The sequence below is a fragment of the Macrosteles quadrilineatus genome, unplaced genomic scaffold, assembly GCF_028750875.1.
Source record: "Macrosteles quadrilineatus isolate MER2022 unplaced genomic scaffold, UCM_ALF_1.0 Scaffold_2__2_contigs__length_208266976, whole genome shotgun sequence".
Taxonomy (NCBI): domain Eukaryota; kingdom Metazoa; phylum Arthropoda; class Insecta; order Hemiptera; family Cicadellidae; genus Macrosteles; species Macrosteles quadrilineatus.
The window spans coordinates 7,244,141-7,266,962 of record NW_026542595.1 but is presented as its reverse complement, the minus strand read 5'-3'; the positions used below and the strand labels follow the sequence as shown (position 1 = coordinate 7,266,962).

Below are 22,822 nucleotides of genomic sequence, written 5' to 3'. Positions count from 1 at the left end.
CGTTATCGCACATCTTATCAGCTATTGTCCCGCATTCTGCGACGATAGCTCCATTCTCCACGATTTACTCGCGCGCCGAGCGTCTCGCACCCGCCGCCATTCGTCTTTGACCAGTCAAATCCCAAAACCGACTAAAAAGGTGGGGTCGCGAGGTCATCGAATTCATATGTTCTCGAGATATTTAGGACCAGGGCAACTCGTCAATTCCTCCAAGACTATTGTATGTTGGTTGTAGCTGTAGATGTCAACCGTTTATGTCTTTAGATAGCATCTTGGATTTCCTAGATTTTGAGAGGATTGTTGCATGATTAAAACGTCTATTGAAGCTTTCGTGTTTAAAGAATGTCATAAATTTCAGAACGCTGTCGCAATCAGTTCACATTTGATAATTATAAGGGAACCAAGAATATTAATTCTGTTGAAAAACTTATGTCAATATTACAATTGAGCAATACCAATAATTAGTTAGGTAGAAGTGCCTTTCTTGATTATAAGAGCACCAGATCATATCAAAAGCTGGGTTGTTTATAATGCAATATAGGAAATGTAGTTATAGTTAACCAGTTAGCGTTATTATGCGAGACGGAAAAACCTTTTCAAGGTGCCAACAACTCAGTTGATCTTTTTAACTATTTTTAATTTTGTTTCCATGGGCAATTCAAACGTGTTTATTTATGCAAAACCCCATCAAAGGCTAATTTTGCTTACTCTAATAAATTTATTGTTAGTAATAAATAAATAGATGTCCCTCAATCGAATAAAGGCTAATTTCTAATGTTTGTACAACAGGCCCTCTCAGAGTTTCAATATCAGTTAACAAATTTATATCTAAAGCCACAAGCCCACCAACCTCCAACAGCCACAGGTCGGAATGACGAGAGTCGCTCTATATTATGGCCCAATTTACTCAGAAAAACACGCCGTCTTATCGTCCTACCTCCTTTTGCAAATGATTTCTTCAATGACCATAAACCACGTCCACGTAATGCAGAACTGTACAAAGGACCAGTACTTTGGTCCAGTTGTCTACAACTCCCGTCCCCGTCGCCGGCCGTTTGCAAATCATTCTGCCCAATCACCATCAACTTCCACGGCTGCGACTGCGAAGTGGCACTGGAGTGGCATCTCCATTACTACAACGACACTTATACACGTTTGTTTACCGCTCGCCGCCATAAGCTCCGAGATATCGGCCGTTCCCAGATATTACCGCGGGTCGGCATAATTCTCGGCGACCATTCCGAATAAAACTCGTACGGAACGGCGATTTAATGTAAATGCGTCGTCTCGTCCCTCGCTTTATGGGACCTAGTCGACGTCGTAGTCCAGGATGACCGCGATATCTCAGCCCCCCGTGACGCGCGTAATTAACTCACCCCGCCCACCTTTATAAGCCTTTGGAAGTGGACAATTTGTTGTTTGAACGTCTTTGAGTGTCCAGTTGACACTGCTGTCGCCTTGTGTTGGGCGTACCTGCTCACTAGTTGGGCCGTGTTCCACCCAGGGATTACGATGTGTTGTTTGGCATCGGGCAATATAAATATTTAAGTTTACAATTACACATACTAAAACACTGTTAGCTCACGAATATGTGGGCTGCCTGTATATAAACTGTTAAACATAATAAACTGCTATAATTCTGTCCGAGTCGCAATTACATCACTGCAACAAATATTTTGCAAAAGAAATGTAAAGGCTTGTTGGTTGGTTAGGAAATTGATTGATACATTGACAGTTGACTTTCAATTTTTACTTTCATCTTTGCTCAGTGGGGTTCAAATACGAGAAGCAACATCATTAAATATCAAATAAAATGTTCACGTCTGTTCCATTAAAAACCCCTACCTAGCTAAAGTAAAACTATTTACATACCACTGTATTTCTAACTGAGAATAAAATCCACTGAAAGGAGGGGTCCAAAAGCTATGGGCCAAGTTGTTTATGTTACCTAGCGATTCGAGCAATAACCTTGTGCCTATAAGTGGTTTAGTGTCCTCATGTGTCATAGTGATGACACTCTACAAAGTATCACCATTTCCACTATGGCAATCTAAACAAGAGACTAACAGCTACAAAGGGCCTGGGAAGCTCCATCTCACACATGGGCCCCGCCCGTCGCGATTGTTCTCTGACCCCACAAATCTCAAAACCTATTCCCATTTCTCCGATTCAAAAGCAATTTGTTAATACCGCCCTCCGCTCACGACCGTTTGATATACGGCAGCAGGTCCCTTTGATCAATAATTGCCGTTTAGAAAGTACTTTCAAATCATTTCACAGTGTCGATAACACCGTTCGATAGGATCGCCTTGGCAACCGACTTACGAATTAATCACGGTTCGCGATGCCATCGAAGTCTTCCCGCCACTCCGCACTCCGGAGGTGTTTGGGGTTTGTTTGTCCGGTGGTCGATGACCGCGCGATACCGCCTCCGTTAATTGTGAGTTCTGTTCGCTACGGTCAGTTTGTTCTGTTATTGTTAATCGTTATTCCGTTCCTCTTTTGCGCTATCTTTTAATGCCCTGTTGCCGCGGCCGTTATTAAAGAAATAAATAGCACTCGATGACAACAAAATATAGGCGGACTTGATAAATTCACTAGTCAAATGCGATTTTCGTGTCTCAAGTTCACGGTAAGAGATACTTTATACCACGGTATTATATTGGGTTTTAAATCATATTATAAACTACAACCCTAGCATTTTAACAATTTCCTTATTCCTTTAAACCCTGTACCTGGAAATAACCAAAATATCTTCCCCAAAAACACATTCTCCCCCCCATCTGTTGACTATGATAGGAGACAGTCTAGGTCTTTGTCCCAGGAAGTCGCGAGGTCCACACTCCGGAGGTCCAGTCCCCAGAATGGCGAAACCTCGTATTAATTGTGGCACAGACCCGATAATCAGCCCTCGGGCGTTGTGCGGGTGACCGTCCGGCCCTTGAGGAACGGGTGATAACTCAGGGTAAAAAACGGCCGCTGAGCAGCGCAACAGCAGATATATGCAGTAGGTAATAACAGTGCTGGGAGACAGAGTGATATAGTTTGTCGGTGATACTGAGCCCGCGCCCGCGTACACCACACCACCACACTGAGGAGGGGGAAGTGGTTTAGCCTCCCGCGTCGTATTGATGCCTGTCGCTACGGCATCGGCGTCGTTTTTCTCTAAAGATTGGTTTCCAGTTTATTGTAATTGCGGGAAATATTTCACTCCCGGTTTGTCTCTACGTGACACCTCTTTTCCAGTTCCATTACGTATTTTCAACCTCGACCACCTGTCGCGACCGCGACTGACACTTCAGGTTGTTTTATGGTCCTTCGAGCCGGATGGCTACAATTACAAGCTGATGTATTGGAACTTGTCCTGCTGCGCTAGGAATACAGTCGGATCTGTGTATGACGTGGAGCTCTTCTGATTGTTTGGTTGTCGTATAATAAGCTCGATTCTAAGAGTAGGGCTAACTAAATAACATAATTGGTAACATAACCAAATAATAACCTAATTGGTAGCTTACTCAGTGTTTGTATTTTTGATCTGCTATCCATAACTTCCTTTGGGTACGTTTGCCCATCAATTGTTCATGCTATCCACATACATATTTCATTATTTTCACATACAACTGCATTGTATCTTTCTAGAATACATGATTTTAACATATTGATGGGACATACATCTTTTTTACTAACTGTGATTATTTAAGCTCCAGTCTGTAACGTTACCACCAGTAAACACCACTACTATATTTCACCACCCTGTGTGTACTGTACTCAAGTATCAACACTGTTCCTATGAATTGTGGAACAATTTAAAAGTTGGTGGTTCTAAAAGAAATAAAAATACCCCGTCGCATTTACACACAACACGATACGAATAGGTAAAAACAAATAGGAGCCAAAACTAGCTGCAACTCCAATTGAATGGATTGCTTAGTAGCAGGTATTAAACCTTTTAATTATTTTTTTATGTTTTCCCGTGTTTGTATCGCGTTGTGAGTAAATGTTTATTTATTTGTGTTAAATGGGACGCTCTTCATGAAGAAGGGAAACGTCGTTGTACCTTTTCATGATGGCTACAAATAGGACAGTAGTCGCAACAGCAATTGAATTGCAATCCAGGTATTTTAAGTTTTTTTTTTATTATTTGGCAATCCGGAGGTTAATACCTACAATAATGATTAAAAGCGATAAATAAATATAAGTTGCTCGTCGATATTATATTATACGTTCTCACAAGGAATCAATTATTAAGTAAAAAATTGTGATTTTAAAGTATGAAAAGTACATAGTAAATGTAAACCAACGGCTTCTTATATTACCCTGAGGTACAGACCAGCTACAGCGGCGAGCCGGGAAAGAATGCAGTTGGCAACGTAAATACAGTCTGTTTACCGGACTGTCACTAGAGGGAGGTATTCTGGCAGAACGTAACCTAACAGCGCATACCCATGCGACCATTCCCTCATCACCTTTAAACATCTCCCTCTTATATTAGGTAACTTAAGTAAGAAAGCACAACTTCGCATGAGATTAGCATGTGTCTAGTTTGGTATTTTGCCACAGAGATAAGAGTAACATGTGGAAGACAGAATATGTAAACATGTAGGCCTATCCTGTTCAATACATCTCTTTGGTTACATTATCTTTGATTGATGGTACAACACTCGCCCACATGGCTCTAGCTCCTAAAACGGTAATCTAACGAATTAAACACTAGCGTTGTGTTGTTTCTATAGGTGCCCGACATGAACTTTACAAAACAATTTAAAAAGCTTGCCCTATCTCGCAGAAATTAAACAGAATATTGTCTATACTTGTAATACGAGTAACGTTTGAGCACAATGATTTCAAAAATGGCTCCTATGATTCGCTTTAAATTGTTAGTAATATCTTAGTTTCAGGCTAAAAACAATATCCATGAGCTTTGTTCTGGGAAAATTAGTTTTTCGTTAAAAACTTTAAATGCAATTTCAAAATTTTTTACTTTGTTCTTATGGGAAGCTAGTGGTAGCCAAGACAGTACGTATATAGCAAACAAATCATCTACAGTGCAGAGGCAACATTTCTAAAATACAGTAAAAAAGAAAAGGTCAAATACATTTTAGCATTAGGCCTAGTTATTTATTGCTCTTAAGATTCAAATTCTTACAACGTTTTAACGCAAAATATTATACACTGATGCTAAACTGAAAGTCTAGAGGAAACCCAAGGATGTTTAGTAGTTTCCGACGATACATCCAGGGGGCGAGAGTAGTACATGTAGACCTATTACTAACTACTCTCGCCCCCTGGATGTACCTACCAACGGAACGGGCGCATAATCCATACAAGGGTGACCGGTGACCTATAAGTAAACAGTCAAACTTCGGAATATTGATATATATTAAGGGAAAATCAAGAATAATGTTTTTTTTTAATCACCACTTAAACAAGATATCCACCATGTTTTTTTTTTCATAAACAATTTTATCCTTTTATTTTCCAAACCAATCTTTTTTTGAAATTTGGTGTGTATATTAAGGTAGGTCATACCTATGTTATGACAATACATAAACTCTTTCCAGTTGCAAAATTTTAATGGCGGTCATTTTAAATTGCCAAAAAAATGTCTGATTTTATGAAAAAACGACGAGTTAAAAAATATCAAACAAAAAATCTAATAAATCATTATTATTAGTTGTAAAATGTGAGAAAATAAGGATAAGCTAGCCATCTTGACCACATTTTTCAACCCCCTATTTCTGTAAAAATGACGGATAAAATGTATTGCAACTTTTGATAATTTTTCGTAAATAGAATAGTTACTCCCAACGCTTATAATAAGGGTTTTTGACAGGCTAATGGGAGGAAGTATGAGTCAGAATGCACATACCATTTATTTATAAATATTACCTCATATGAGATGGGCAAATCAATCTTCATTTGTATATTTAAAAGGAACAATTTAATTAATGGTAAAATAGTTTCGTTCGTCTAAAGTACAGGGGGTACTGCATTCATCGTTTTGCCTAGGAATCAAACCCTAAATAAAATGCGCATACGGACAGTTAGTAGTAATTATAGGACTAATCGTTAAACTTGTAGAACATCTGTTTAAGATGTCAGTACTTTCATAAAAAAATACATTTCCACATCTTAGTTTATTATACAGTACATTTTATTTAATATTTGAATTTGCTTTTTAAACATTTACTTTCCACCACTTAAAAATATTGAGCAAGGCCCATTTAGTTATTAATTTTTAAGTATCATCACGTACAAATTTGGAAAAAATATTTTGTTTTTTACAATTTAGTTTTTGGGTTAAAAATGACATTATATTACAACTGTCTGAAAAGAAAGATGGTTTTATTTAAAAGGGCCTTGCAAGTTTACATGGGTTAGGATTTGCAAGTCGATAAACATCTGAAGTTGAGTTAGAAATACCTATAATATGTACATGATTCAATTCAATTCAATTCAATATCATCTTTATTCTGTTTCTTGTAACATTTACAAAGAATAGAGTCACACATAAGGTAAATATAACATAAGGTATAATATAAATATTGAGTTAAATATGTTGTACAAATTTAAGTGGTTGCATCTAAGTGTAAAACACTAACTGCAATGTGCTTGGAGGTCATATAATAAATTGTTATAATGTGTAGAAGGGAACGTTTTAATATAAAACCCATCAAGAGGCTTCAATCAATCATACATATACATGTATCACAGTACATATACATGCAAATACCTCGGCTTACAAAAGAAAGGTAAAATAATATAAAATAGTTTCATACAACGTCACATGTAACTGAGTTTCCCACATCATACAGTATTTACAATATATACATAGAAGAAACCTTTAAATAAAAATTATGTTTAAGATACAACAACTGTTGATAAATTGCTTATAATTTGCATTGGACGCACATCACACTATAAAAAGCTGTTAAAACTCGGAAGAAAAACATTACATGATCTATTTCAGCACCTAAGCCTTGAAAGTAGTTAATTGACGTAAAGCTATCAGATTTTATTGCCTCAATATCAACAGTTGTGTGAGGTAGACGTCAGCAGTCCGGCATCGTCATGTGAGACAGACCAGGCCTCTGCTATTCTGGTAGTGTTATGGTGTTGGGCCGTCAGAAAACACACTTCATCGACTATATATCTTGTCAAACAAATAGGCTTGTAAATTGCACAGAAACCTCAACTTGCATGATTAACTACTGATTCGACATATCACAATCGCAGTGTCTGGAGTGTACTGGTTCACTTCAACAAAAACAGTTGTTCAACAACTCCATCTTACACAATGGGTAAGAAAATACTCTTGCAAAACATTTTACTGAGAACTCTCAAAATGCCATACTACATCAAAGTTAATTATCATCCCCTTTTTGTATTATCTAAGTAAAACACCTGACATGTAAATTTCTAAACAGATATACCGAATATAAATAATCAAATAGCTTCGTCATGAATCGACTTTATTCAGACATGGGCGAATTTAAACTGTAACCACTAATTTGTATCGCTAAATCTTCCATATTTCATAAAAGAAACAAACAGCCAAATGTTGAGTTAAATATGTTGTACAAATTTAAGTGGTTGCATCTAAGTGTAAAACACTAACTGCAATGTGCTTGGAGGTCATATAATAAATTTTTATAATGTGTAGAAGGGAACGTTTTAATATAAAACCCATCAAGAGGCTTCAATCAATCACACATATACATGTATCACAGTACATATACATGCAAATACCTCGGCTTACAAAAGAAAGTAAGCTAAGATTCGTGGCACAATTACAAGCTTTATGTCAATATAAATTAACATAGCCGAGGTAAAAGGCTAATCATCGGTGTGTTATAGCCCCGGCTATAGGAACTTCTCGTTATACCTCAAAGTATTATCAAGGAAGTATCATATCCATAAACCGTCCTCACCTCAGATTTCTCAGTAGGCCAATGTCAACATTAGCAGTAAAGTATCCCAAATGGGCGTCCGGTTTCTCCAAACCTTAACGACTAGATTTGAGTTTTCAACAACTGACGCTGTCGAGGATATCTTGATTTCTTCCAACAGGTTTCACCGAATCTCTCCACTCCTTAATGGCTGACAGATTTCGAGATTTGCTGTTGTGGATTTCAGACACCATAATCTCTAGTATATTACACACACAATAAAATGGGCGACTTTTAGATAACAGCTGTTGGATTTAAATAGCTTTCCAGTGGTAATATACGATACATGCCTCCAAGTCTAAGATAACTCGAGTTTAACATTCACACATTGATAGTTAAAAAGATTGGTCCATCTGCGACAAGGAATTGCTTGACTCGAGAGGAACGCAGACTTTTGTCTGTATTGTTTTCAAATTTCTTTACTAACCCCTTAGCATTGCTTTTGCTAATCAAGAGTTGTGTGCTGCCAACTCGGTTTTGATGTGAAAATATTATACTTATTTTCTGGTCGGTTCTAAAAAAGATAAAACAACCATTACACCAGAAAATCACAGATATTTATAAATAAACCTATAACCGAGTACAGAAACAGTTTTACTCAAAAACATAAGGCACATTATCTTCAAGGCTGTAGCAAGCAAATGTATACAATGCAGTACAAAATGATCTCTAAAACACCAAAACAAAATCTAAAACTAAATTTAAAAAAAATCAAATATTCAGTACTTAGTTTATTAATTTGTCAGATAAATTAAAGGCATAGACCTATATAAATTAAATAGTTTTTTACTCACTCTATCTTTGTAAAATAAAGTATTGTATTTTTTTTATTAAAAATATATGTCTATGTCACTAAAAGGCTTTGAATCAAATTTTAAATACACAGTACACTTTTTACAAAGCTGTTATCATAAATAACATTAGAACAAAATATTATATCGTTTTACGTATTCATGTAAGTAATTAGAACACGTTTTTAAATGGTTCTATGGAGAAACATGGACTGGATATCCTATGATAATATCTCCCTGTCCATTGCAGGTTTGTATTGGCCCTTGTGCCTACAAAGTGTTTCAAGTGTTAAGCCTGTGTCGCTATCCATTGTAAGTGTTTAGTGTGTTTAACCGCAGTCCCATGCATTAAGTGTTTATTTCCATGTGATTGATTTATGCCCGGCCTGTCCTCAGATGGTTGTGGATTTGTTTTGTTAAGGTTGTTGTTTCGAAGCTAACGTCTTCTCTCCCTCTACTACATTGTTACACTCAACGTTTCGTCAGTCTTGTCTTCAACCACGATACAAGCTGTAAAATAAGAGATAAAATAATAATTATCACAATATATCTTATTTAGTTGGCTTAATAATTTAATATGTTAATTATTTCCTTTTTGTTTCCTAGGCTTCTTTGGGATATGGTGATCAAAGGTCAATTTTTGTACAACTAAGTTTTCGCAATACCAAAAAAGGTGAAAGAAAATGTTTAAAGTTTTCGGAACACTATTTCCTTTTATAATTAGAGTTTAAATGCGAGTACATCGGTAAAGGCGGATATCGGTTTAGGTCTGGTTATCTGTGTTTAGTATAACTTCTACTATAGAAATTCAAAGAAAAAATTGAGATATTATTTCCTGACTTTTGTAACTACTAGGTGTGGTAATTTATTTTGTAAATATCACACTCCCTCAAAACAGCAAATACATTTTATTTCGTTGTTTAGACTTTTTAGTTTAGACAATTAAAAATCGGATGATTTCAGTAGGGTGTCGCATGATTTCAATAGCAAACTCACTTGTATATTTAAAAACCCAGCTATTTATTTCTACTCATTGTTGTGGCTTGCCCCTGAACTGGTAAGACAAATTATTTTATATTTATTTCTTATTTTTCCTGTTTTATTAACTCCACATAATAAAATTCGGTAAAAATGTGTCTTGAGAGTATGTATCTGAATAGCATTATTGGTACTATTGGTACTATTATTGGTCACTATTGGTACTATTATTGGTCACTATTGGTACTATCGTAGTAGTTCTGGTTGGAGAAGTGTAACCAAAATGTGAAAATAACGTAATAGAAATCGGACCATTAATAACAAAATGGCAGCTGAAAATGATTAAGGACATGGTTATTAAAAGTAATTTTGAACTGCCATTTTCTTATTAATGGTCCGATTTCTATTTTCTTTATGTTAATTGTTATGTTTCGTCAAGACCTGTAAAATGATACCAAACTCGACTATACTTGTCATTTGAAGATTTTGAGCTAGCCCTACCCCCGCTACCCCTAAGGGCAAAATGTTCAAAACTGAACATAATTATTGTAGCCCTTCATATCCAAACAAGTTGCCGCAAGCCGATTTCAAATATCTCAAATATTTAAAAAGTTAAAGTGGGTGTATGTTAATTTTCAGCCACCCTCATGGTTATTTGGATTTGAAACGTTTTAGGGCACCATTTTGTTATTAGTGGGCCGATTTTGTTTTTCTTTATGTCAATTTTTGTTTCGTCAAGACCTGTAAAATGATACCTAACTCGACTATATTTGTCATTTGAAATTCTTTAGCTACCCCCTACTCCCACTACCACTAAGGGCAACATTTTCAAAATTGACCATAATTATTGTAGCCCCTCATACTTAAGAAGGTTGCCACAACCACATTTCAAATATCTCAAATGGTTGAAAAGTTAAAGGGGGGTATATCTGTAGCCCTGGGTATAAATTACTTTTCAGCCACCCTGTATAAAGTTAGTTAATTACTCATTTTCACTAACGACTTAGTATCATAATCAAATATCGAACACTACTTTTATTACCTATAGAATTGACAAATATGATATGAACAACAAAATAATGAATCTCTGAATTTTGTTTCGTAACATGAAGGAGGTTTTTTAAAGTCCCACCGTCGCGTCGTAGGTATTGACCAAAATTGTAGTTTGTAATTCGTTCGATTATACTGTACCAGCACTTGTTAGATACAAAGTTTTAACCAATGATAAGAGTTCTAATTTTAAACATAAAAGAATGTAGTAGATTTTTTAAGCTTCAGGTAGAGAATTGTTGGTATGAGTCGATAAATAATTCTTAAATAATTAAACAATTAATACACGCATTAAAAGCTTAGTGCAGCAATAAACATTCAAGAGTGTACATTAAATTTTAGCCTATACTTGATTAAACTACTGATTTAAAAGTAAATTAAACGTTAAGTATTCTAAACATCCCCGGTACCAGTGTTAATCCACCAAAGCATTCACTGATCGTAACTTACTTTACCCGCCACAACCGTAATCTCCTCCCGCCTTTTTTCCTAAAATCAGCGTCTCGCTGTCGTTCTGCTGCGGAATGCGATGCCGTTAGTCAGGGCGACAACTCGACAGGGAAATGTGCGAATAACCCGGGAAATGTGGACTGTAGCACCGTAGGGCGTCGTGAAAAATGGAAACCGCGTTGACTATGTTAGTGACAGTGGCGAGTCGCCTCTGGGCTTTAACATGTACTCTAAAACGTCCCATCAAGGTACGGAGAGAATTATGAACAACTAAACTTGTACCTACCGATTGCTGCATGAATCTATATTATTAATACGCTACATGAAACTTTGTGAACAATAAGGCTTTTTTGTTTTAAGATTTAACACTACATATTATCATACCAAAATGTTCGTCTAGGTAGATTCGCAAACTGGCCTTACATTTTTGGAAAAGTCCCTTGGAATCTGCCCCAGTGACTTTAAAAGTTCCCATGTTATCCTTTATGAAGAACATATTTGTTTACATTATGATAAGTTGGATAATCTAATGGCTGTTAAAATTTTAGTTGCAATTTAGGAAACGTATGCTACAAACATTTCCTGTTATCACGAATATCGTGACTTTTACTATTAGAATTTCGGTCAGCGTAAATATTACAATGGAAAAATGAGAGAACGCCTGCAAAATTTGATATACTAAAAAAGAAAACTGAATACTGTGCAAACATTTTCTCGATCAATCATTGAAAGAGCCAATTTGCAAACTATGGAAACATAGGAAAGTCATAGAACTCCACCAAGTAGAAGAAATATAAATAATGTTTTTTTTTTAATTTATAATCGTTATTATGGACGGCCCAATACGGATATGAGTGAGAAAAATTTGTAGAAAATGCTAAAAAACAAGATCAGCTTTTGAAAAATGCTAAGATTTACAAAAAAATGTTGATTGTATCGAACTGTTATGTACATCGTGAGTATTTCCATAATCTTTGAGTTGACTCTTTAAAGTAATAGGAAATGACGACGATTTAAAAAAACGCCTGTAATACCTACTTCACAATTGCTCGAACTCGAGCAACAGGTACGCTAGATAAACTTATACTCTAACTTAATTTGGGAAACCAGATGCAAAATCTATCCAACGCCGACGCCGCAGTGTGCGTATTTTAATTCGTAAATGGGTAAAGAATGAGTGTTCAATAGATGAGATCACATCTCTGTTACTGACTGTGATCAGCTGTGTCTTGAGCTAAAACAATTAATTATTAAAAAATCGCTGACCAAGTGTTCGGTTTTGAATGATTGTGGTTTATAGAATTGATGGACTAAACAAATTACTAAAAGAATGAAAATACTTTGGTTATCATATTACAGTATGGCAAAAACTGTAATCGTTATACAGTTTGTACAACAGATTAAAGAAAATTTGTTTGGTTGGAATTTTAAAATAAACCGTCAAAATTTAAATAATAATTTAGTAAAAAAAATTGTTCAGAGAAAATTATATGAAAATTTATATACAGGCATATGAGGTACAAAAAGTATGTGCCAAGAGCAATCATCAAAAGTTTTGTTTTTGTGTTCTTATTAAATTACTGCTTGCTATATATTCAAACCGTGTTGATCGGAATCATCAATTTTGTGTTATAAATTTGTAGGAAATAAAGATTTAGAATCAGTTGGTCAGTATTGTTAAAAAATGGTTGCATTTTTTTAAACACAACAAAGAAAACCCCATAGTTAAACAAATCATCCCTTTTATAAACCAATATCTCTGACTATTAATACAACAATACATTCCATCCCAATGTTAAATTTGTAGCCAGATCTTTGATCAAAACCGTCGTAGTTGATGTGAGCCACCTATAGATTGTGCTGATCTAAATTACTAAATTCTGTCAGTTACATAAACATTTTTACAAAGGTAAACCTAGGGAATGACTTATGATGAGTTATAGCAACTGATATGACCCATCAACCTGGTCAGCAACAAAAAATAAGGTAAACAATAGGATATTTGACACTAGCGCATTCTGTGACTGGTTCACACAACTACGTTATTTTTTTAAGAAAAAATTGGCTACAGCTGGTCAATATAGTTGATAAGTCTACTTCAGTATCCAATAGTCAATGCCAATATTAAATTTTGGCAAAAGTGTGGACAGTTTCCCAAACAAAACAGGTGATCGTCAACTAAACCCTTCACCCCCCCCCCCCACAACACTCTTCTCACATCTTCAGCACTTGAGCCAAGGAGCAGCATCACCGTACAATGACCATCCACTTAATTGAACACGTACACCGGGCATCAATTGAGAGCCTATTTTAATTTATCGGTGGAGGTGATTTGTGCCATAAGGGACCGCCTCGAGAGGGATTTATGTCATTGGAAACATGTAGCCGACCTTTCGAGACAGTACTGCGGTACGTCGTCACGGTCAAAATAATATACGATAATTACTTTGGACCGTGTTGGTAATTATTGCCAGCCGGAGTTATAGACGAGTAAGTCAGTCTTCCCATCATGCAAATATGGCGCCTAATCAACGATAATAAACTAAAACTGCCTCTCCCCACCAACGGGGGAGGGGGGGGGATACAGGGGAGAATTTGTTTATCGCTTTTAATTGAAACTGTGGGATTTATCCTGCCCGGTTTGTTAGGGGAATCCACGGATAGTAGGTTTGACTTCATATTGAACTGTATTGCGGTGGAAGTAATGCGATTTTGTTAAGCACAACGAAGAGGAGGAAAACAATAGTAGGCCTATTGTATGAGCATGTAGGAACGCTGTGCAGAAGCCGGCAACAATAATTGTGTAAACTAAATACCCCGCCGCAGCAAACCTGCCATCTAAGCGAATTTCCATTTATCTAAATTGATTTTCCATTAAATCTATTTAAATAATATTACGTTTAAAGTAACTAGGTTTGTTGCTTCAAGGGATCTAATAAGTTGTGTTTTTTTTTTGTAAAATATCAATAGCTTAGTATAATATAAATAAATTTGCCAAGCTTGATCAAAATATATCCATAAACAAGCTAACTACAACATTTTACAATATTCTCCATAAAAATAACATGAGGATTTGAAATTCACAATATTTGAATTTTCTCCGTTGCCAATAACCCTACAAAAACACTTTTATATACCAAATTATTATTTTGTTAGCTCTTTAAAATGGTCTAGAAAAAAATTGGGAAATTTTGATTTTTGAAGGTCCAAAATGAGAAAAACCAAATTTCATCAAAATCGGAAAAAATACTCAAGTTATGTTATTATATTATAGTTTGGACACAATAATATAATTTATATGCTGATACATATTTGGTCAAATGAATGTCAATAATGTTTCTTTAATAGTAGTGAGAAGTTTCATCGTAAAAAGTCAATACCATCTATTAAATTAAATCCTAATGTGATAAACAATCCTTTTCTCTTATGTTATCAGATTAGATCTAAAGTTTAGGACACCGACACACCAGCATGTATTTAAACTATGGACCCCTCCAGAAGGTATTTTAATGTGAAGACGAGTGATGGGGTTTTGTTAAATGAATTAGATATCTTTGATACTCAATTTAGGGTTGGCTGGTTCCTTCACTAGGACAATCAATTGAAACTATAATAATGAACGACAAGAGGGTCTAATTAATAAATCGTTTAAGTTTTACTCGCAATAAACTGTAGTCCATTTGAAAAGTGTTTCTACTGAGACTGATACTGTAGGTACCGCTAGGACCATTTCCTAGTGGCAATTGCTATAGGCTCCGCAGCATACAGTAGCAGTGATAAGCGTCACCAGGAGATGTGAGAGGGTTGCCTGATGGACTGATAAGACCCAGTGTTCCCACGTAAATGTCGCCAACGACAACGACAACAACCAGCCTGTCACGTTGGAGTCGTTAACGTGCGGTTTTACGCGGTAAGAGGCACTGTTCGCGACCATATTGCCGGTAAATAAAATAAACGTGTTTGGACAATTTACATTTTTGAAAGAACCGGCTTCCAGAGTCCTGGAATAGGTTTCCTTTACTCGGATGGAAGGTTGTATTACCTCTTCCGTGCACACTTCGTTTGATGCCAGTGATCAGTTAAAATTATATTACAAGATGGTTACTCATATTATGTATGTCTTTCCACAATGGGTCGCATTATATTTTTTAGAGTACCCAATGAAAATCGTTCGCCGTTTGCTATATTAATAAATGCTAGGGTCTTTGTATCGAAAAAAACTACACACGATTTTTGAACAATGAATTACGTGTTTAAAGAATTTATTGGTCAAGTAGATGAGTTTATAGTTCGGATTCCACTATAAACTGTAGGTCCCTTAGTTGCCATTGGCTATACCATAGATAACAGGAGTCCTTTTATTTATGGCTGTATTAAGGAATATGTAGGCCTCAGTCACTAACAAGGCTACAAGATCGCGCCACTCATCCTACACTCATCCTTCACTGATATTTGGGTTGAAATACGAACATAGTAGCGTCCCCATCTTAAATAATTGATAAAATTTATAATTGAGGCTAGGGGTATGAACATTGAGTATAGAAAAAAGACTCTGTGGACAATACACAAGTGGTAATAAACCTGTTAAGAAATAGATAAGATATGGTTATGGTAACAGATAAGTTAGAAAGAATCGATATTTTGGTCAAAGATTTCTAAGAAATATTATCTCAAGGACAACACGAAGTAAAATTAATGGAATATATGAATCCTGACAAGAATAGAGTGCGAAAAATACTAAACATAAAATAATATAATATATTCTAATGATATGAATAGGGATGGACAAAATGCCAGCAAATCCGTTCAGGAATACACTTCTCTATCAGGCAGAAGGCTACAATGTACAAACGAATATGGAAAAAAATTATGAAAGAATGTAATTAAAGATTGTAGAAGACGAAAATTGGTAAACCTACCCAAAATGCATGACCTCTGTAATTGTGAATATTAACAAGGACTAACATCTAAATGCACAACAAGCAAAATACTAGCTAAAGTTATTCAGCTTCAAATAAAATATGCCATTGTAAGAGATTATAAGAGATTGTAAGATACTGGGACAGGTGGCGTCGTCCTGTAATCCAGTTACGAGGAGGTCACGAATTGTGGATATTTATAGGTATGCACTGTGGACGCGATACTCCCTGGTGTGGATTAACGTCCACATGAGTGAGTACTACGACTATCCGCAGTACTATCCTGATAATTAGACCGATTCGTATATACCAAGGCAAAAATGTGGCTCGGATTCTACTATTAACTGTGGGTCCCTTAGTTTCCATTGGTTGTATGGGCTATAAATTAACAGCAGTGTACACTCTGACCTAGGTATAAACAATGTTTTGCTACATACTACACTCTGACCTAGGTATAAACAGTGTTTTGCTACACACTACACTCTGACCTAGGTATAAACAGTGTTTTGCTACACACTACGCTCTGACCTAGGTATAAACAGTGTTTTGCTACATACTACGCTCTGACCTATGTGTAAACAGTGTTTTGCTACACACTACGCTCTGACCTAGGTATAAACAGTGTTTTGCTACACACTACACTCCCAATATCGCGTGTCGGTCCTGGTCCGGCGATCTGACTCGCTCTTATAAATATTAGATGAGCGATAAATCCAACGAGTAATTTATCGCGCGAGTAAATACATGTCGGACCCCGCGGTTAGTAGAATGAGATCTCTATTGGGCATAAGTCACAGAGCGCTCGTATGTCTCCGGTTGTAATTATACTGGCGGATCACTTCGCACGGTGATTTTATATTGCGTTTTAGCCGGACTCCGTGAAGGATTTATGTGATGGCCGCTGGAGTAGCGCTGGACCACTACACTCGCCATCAGCTGTGAAACCTTGTCTGATGTGCGTCTGAACACATGTTGGTCTCATTAACTTGCGTTACTGATTTACTTGAACGGCACGGAGCGGTCATTTCCGGGGCATGTAAGGTATCTAACATCTATGATTCGTACTTTGCTTATTTTGTTTTCAATTAATCAAGCTTGCAATACTATCGAAATTTATATTTGATTCTTGTACTCAATTCTTGATCCATATGGATCAGCTGCAGCATATTTTCAACAGAACACGAGCCACTCACCACGATATTGGGTCTACAGGCAATGTTGTATTTTCTCCTATGATAGTTAATGACGAGTCCATAGAATCATGGCAGAAACCATCGTCTTTTCAACTGAAGAGACAACATGGCAAGATGGCTTGGTTAAAAACTTGAAGTAATCAACAAATATCAATAACTGCATCAGCTGTCGGTGGTTTAAAACATGGAGATGGCATTTCTACTTCTGGTAAAGGTTTTATTTAACTAGCCAACACTTAGGATTTTGCTAAGTGAGATGTCATAGCAGACAAAGCTTCTGAAATATGCCTTTATTGTTTGGTATGATATTTCACTTAGCAAAGAAATCCTTTAAGCAAATATTTAAAAGGTTAAATAAGGTAAATAATGAAATTAGTCAATATTAAATTTTAAAGTTTTTACTTTAGCATACTAAAGTAAATTTTATATTAAATTCCATACTGTAATATTTTTAAAAAATCGTAGCATAGCATTGCATATGTGGAGTTTTAAAGTTCTTGTTCCATTGCTTCTTTTGACCAAGCGTCAATACAAACTAGTGCAGTGGTTTGCTTGCAATATTGAGCGTAGCAAGCATATTAATACAATACGATTCTTAAAATGCTAAGTCAATTGCAGTGTACATCAGGTTTACATAAATGGAATGTCTACTTGCAGTTACCAAAAGTCAATAGTGCATCCTATCTTGTAAATAAGATGGATATTATTTCAGTATCCAAAGTCAATGGTACATTTGGTCACATAAATGGAATGTCTACTTGCAGTTACCAAAAGTCAATAGTGCATCCTTTCTTGTAAATAAGATGGATATTATTTCAGTATCCAAAGTCAATGGTACATTTGGTCACATAAATGGAATGTCTACTTGCAGTTACCAAAAGTCAATAGTGCATCCTTTCTTGTAAATAAGATGGATATTATTTCAGTATCCAAAGTCAATGGTACATTTGGTCACATAAATGGAATGTCTACTTGCAGTTACCAAAAGTCAATAGTGCATCCTTTCTTGTAAATAAGATGGATATTATTTCAGTATCCAAAGTCAATGGTACATTTGGTCACATAAATGGAATGTCTACTTGCAGTTACCAAAAGTCAATAGTGCATCCTTTCTTGTAAATAAGATGGATATTATTTCAGTATCCAAAGTCAATGGTACATTTGGTCACATAAATGGAATGTCTACTTGCAGTTACCAAAAGTCAATAGTGCATCCTTTCTTGTAAATAAGATGGATATTATTTCAGTATCCAAAGTCAATGGTACATTTGGTCACATAAATGGAATGTCTACTTGCAGTTACCAAAAGTCAATAGTGCATCCTTTCTTGTAAATAAGATGGATATTATTTCAGTATCCAAAGTCAATGGTACATTTGGTCACATAAATGGAATGTCTACTTGCAGTTACCAAAAGTCAATAGTGCATCCTTTCTTGTAAATAAGATGGATATTATTTCAGTATCCAAAGTCAATGGTACATTTGGTCACATAAATGGAATGTCTACTTGCAGTAACCAAAAGTCAATAGTGCATCCTTTCTTGTAAATAAGATGGATATTATTTCAGTATCCAAAGTCAATGGTACATTTGGTTCACATAAATGGAATGTCTACTTGCAGTATTGAAAATCAATGGTCAATGGTATACAGTATTTGGTTCACATAAATGGGGTGTATGTTTGCACTATCTAAAGTCAATTGTGCTTGTGCATAGACTCTAATTGGATATTCTTTTCGTTCAATATTATGCTCAACTGTATTAATTCGATTGTTTGTTCCTTTTGTTCTGTATTTTTAATGTGCTAGTTTAGATGATTTGTTGATAAACATATGTTACGTCTCTTTTGCTTACCTTTTTATTGTTATCTTCCAAATATTGTTATGGTGATCAATCAAGTCACGATAACCAAATAAGAGTCCAGATAAAGCCCATGTTCAATGCCGAAAGGTTCAAATTCACGTAGGGAAAATACCTGTAGTCCGATTTGTACCATTTCTGATTTCTACTTTTCCAAAGTTGGTTACTATTGTTGCTAAATTTCGTTCGGATCGCTTTAGCCGTTTAGGAGGAGTATTTGTGAAAAAAAGCAGGATTATAGTATAAGATTTTCGCTTTATCCGCACAATAATAATACTATAATCATAAATAATTATTTTGGGTGATTGCAATCTAAATAAAATGAACAGTTGTCAATAAATGAGCCTTACATATAATCTTTTATCTTATGTAAGGGTCCAATTATAACAGATTAGTGTTGCATGAAAATTTGTGAATATTGGATATTTTCTTTACACGCAATAAGAAAGAATAGCTATAAGAATTTACTTTTATTGTCAATTTAGCCTTATAAATTATTTTACCTTTTATACTAAAAATATATTTATCTTTTACTTTAAAGAGATGAATTACAATGAAAGCTTTTAAATACTTATTTACCAAAATACTTTAACAGTTTCAAAATATCTAATAACACTGTTAACATTTAATTTGAAAGTTGGAAAGCAAACAAACTCTGGTGTAAACCTGAAAGATTTATAACGTTTCAGAGTATGTACAACATATGTAACATATTTAGAAATAATGGCCGTTGTAGAGTTGCAACATAACATTAGATTTAGTAATTTTCTTCAGTCAGAGCTCATAGCCGTAGTAACATTAGTCACCGGGCCGGGGGAGGGACAGATCAAGGTAAATCAAACCTCAGCTGTTTGTAAGTTATGGCGGTCTGCACATGAAGTCAGCTGTTTTTCACGTCTGTAATTGGAGGCCCGCGGAGAGAGAGTTAGGATCCTAATGTCCAATAAAGTCCTGGATCTGTCACCAGGTTGACGATTTATAGCTAATGGACTTTAACTCTGGAGTGGTGTGAGAAGTATTACATTTAATACGCAGTTTCGCAACTCAACACCACTTAGGTTGAATATGATCAAGAAGTGACTCTTGTGTAGTGTGAGAAGTATTGCATTTATTAAACAGTTTTGTCAATCCACTACGTCACTTAGGGGTGAATATGACTCAGGTGTGGTGTGAGAAGTATTGCATTATTATTACGCAGTTTCACCAATCCATTAACCACTTAGGTTGAATATGATCGAGAAGTGACTCAGGTATGGTGTGAGAAGTATTGCATTATTATTACGCAGTTTCACCAATCCATTAACCACTTAGGTTGAATATGATCGAGAAGTGACTCTGGTATGGTGTGAGAAGTATTGCATTATTATTACGCAGTTTCACCAATCCACTACGTCACTTAGGTTGAATATGATCGAGAAGTGACTCAGGTATGGTGTGAGAAGTATTGCATTATTATTACGCAGTTTCACCAATCCACTACGTCACTTAGGTTGAATATGATCGAGAAGTGACTCTGGTATGGTGTGAGAAGTATTGCATTATTATTACGCAGTTTCACCAATCCATTAACCACTTAGGTTGAATATGATCGAGAAGTGACTCAGGTATGGAGTGAGAAGTATTGCATTATTATTACGCAGTTTCACCAATCCACTACGTCACTTAGGTTGAATATGATCGAGAAGTGACTCTGGTATGGTGTGAGAAGTATTGCATTATTATTACGCAGTTTCACCAATCCACTACGTCACTTAGGTTGAATATGATCGAGAAGTGACTCTGGTATGGTGTGAGAAGTATTGCATTATTATTACGCAGTTTCACAAATCCACTACGTCACTTAGGTTGAATATGATCGAGAAGTGACTCTGGTATGGTGTGAGAAGTATTGCATTATTATTACGCAGTTTCACCAATCCACTACGTCACTTAGGTTGAATATGATCGAGAAGTGACTCTGGTGTAGCGTTAGAGGTTTTACGATTGAAACACGATGTTTCTGAATATTAATGATAATACTGACTTTTACAGCTGTCGTAGCCATTTTACAATTAACTTGATCTTCTTGTACAGTTCATGAGATGGTTTGTAGCTCATACAGAACCGTTGTGTAAATTTTGCGTTTATCAAGTACAGGAGATAGCTCTAATAAAATTTCTACACACCTACAAACAATTATTTTAGTAAGACCCAACTGAAACGTTCTAAAAACGATTACTCTTATGAGATCTCATCTTTGACGTCAAAGTGTCATCTTCTTACATCTACTTCAGATAGTAATAAAAATCTCAAATAATATTTAATTTGATACATACAAGGCAAATAGTACCCAAGAGAGGACAGATACGTAGTTACAGTAATTTCATTGGAAATATATTAGGTATAAAGCTTAGAACAAAAACATACTTACATTGTCATCTAACTCTGCTTAATAATATAATGCATAAAAAAACTAACAAACACCTCTATAGATTGTACCAAAAATACCCCTAAATAACCTATAACAGGAAACTGTTGAGATTAGATATAGATTTCTACTAAAATAAAAGAAGAAAGAACACGTTAGACCACCTGATAGTGATATGACATTAGCATTTGGAAAGGCCTATTAGTGGTAAAGTTATGGGAAATGAGACTTCAGAAGGTACAGGAAACTATAAACAAACCCGGCTATCTCTATGGTATATGTCACGGTATATTGACGATAGCATTAGCAGCCAGTCTTCGTTATTACTAGTAAAACTGATGATGAAATAACAACACACTCATCACTGACCATTAGTAATGCAAATAACTTGAATAAATACGCAACGTGTTACATGAACATACAATATTAACATATACGTAAACATACATCTGAGAATTCTCGGCCACATGCTTCTACAGGGTGGCTGAAAAGTCTGTACGTAATATTAAATCAACAAAACCCGATGTGGTTGTATTACCAACTAATTGAAGTTAATTTAATACCATTTTTGGATCATATTGTAAACCGATGGAAGCATTTTAAGTCTGCTTTAATAATACAAAACGTTAATGCTAAAACTAGCACACATTGACAAAAACATTGCACCTATCACCAGGTAAAAGTAACTGCAAATGGTGTTTTAAATATTGAGGGTAGGACGAAAATTGCCGCACGATATGACATGTGGCAGTCTATTGTTGAGGTCTAGAGGTGATAGAGAATACAGAATGGAATAAATGCCGCTCTTTAAGCAATCACAATTGTCATGATGAATGGTTTAAAAATGGCAGAGTAAATGATGCAAATATTGTCTAGATGGGCTCAATGTAACATTCCCCGAGAAATGGATTTGATGAGTGGTCCACATCACTAACTGTGCGTAGCCCGGACTTAACGCCCTGTGGTTTCTTTTTGTGGAGTTGGGCAAAAGACAAAATAAGTGGTTTACAGAAGGAATCTATAGACTCTCCACGAATTGGACGTTTGTATTTGAGATGTTCTTGGAAATGTTCCATCAGATTTTATTCGAAAAAGGTAGCTGTTATATTAGAAAAAGAGGTGACGAAGCAGGTGTCATCTTTTAAGGTTCGGCATGTTCCATAATGGGTATAAATCAATGTTTTAAGGTGCATTGTTTTGTTTTCTAGCACCGTAAAAAGTCATGA

At 35.7% G+C, this 22,822-nt stretch overlaps 1 protein-coding gene across 1 annotated transcript in view; it reads right to left on the bottom strand.

Moving 5' to 3' along the window:
* LOC128987661 (zinc finger protein 16-like) overlaps window positions 1-22,822 on the bottom strand; it is a 53,275-nt gene that overhangs the window by 8,993 nt on the left and 21,460 nt on the right. The window lies entirely within an intron of this gene.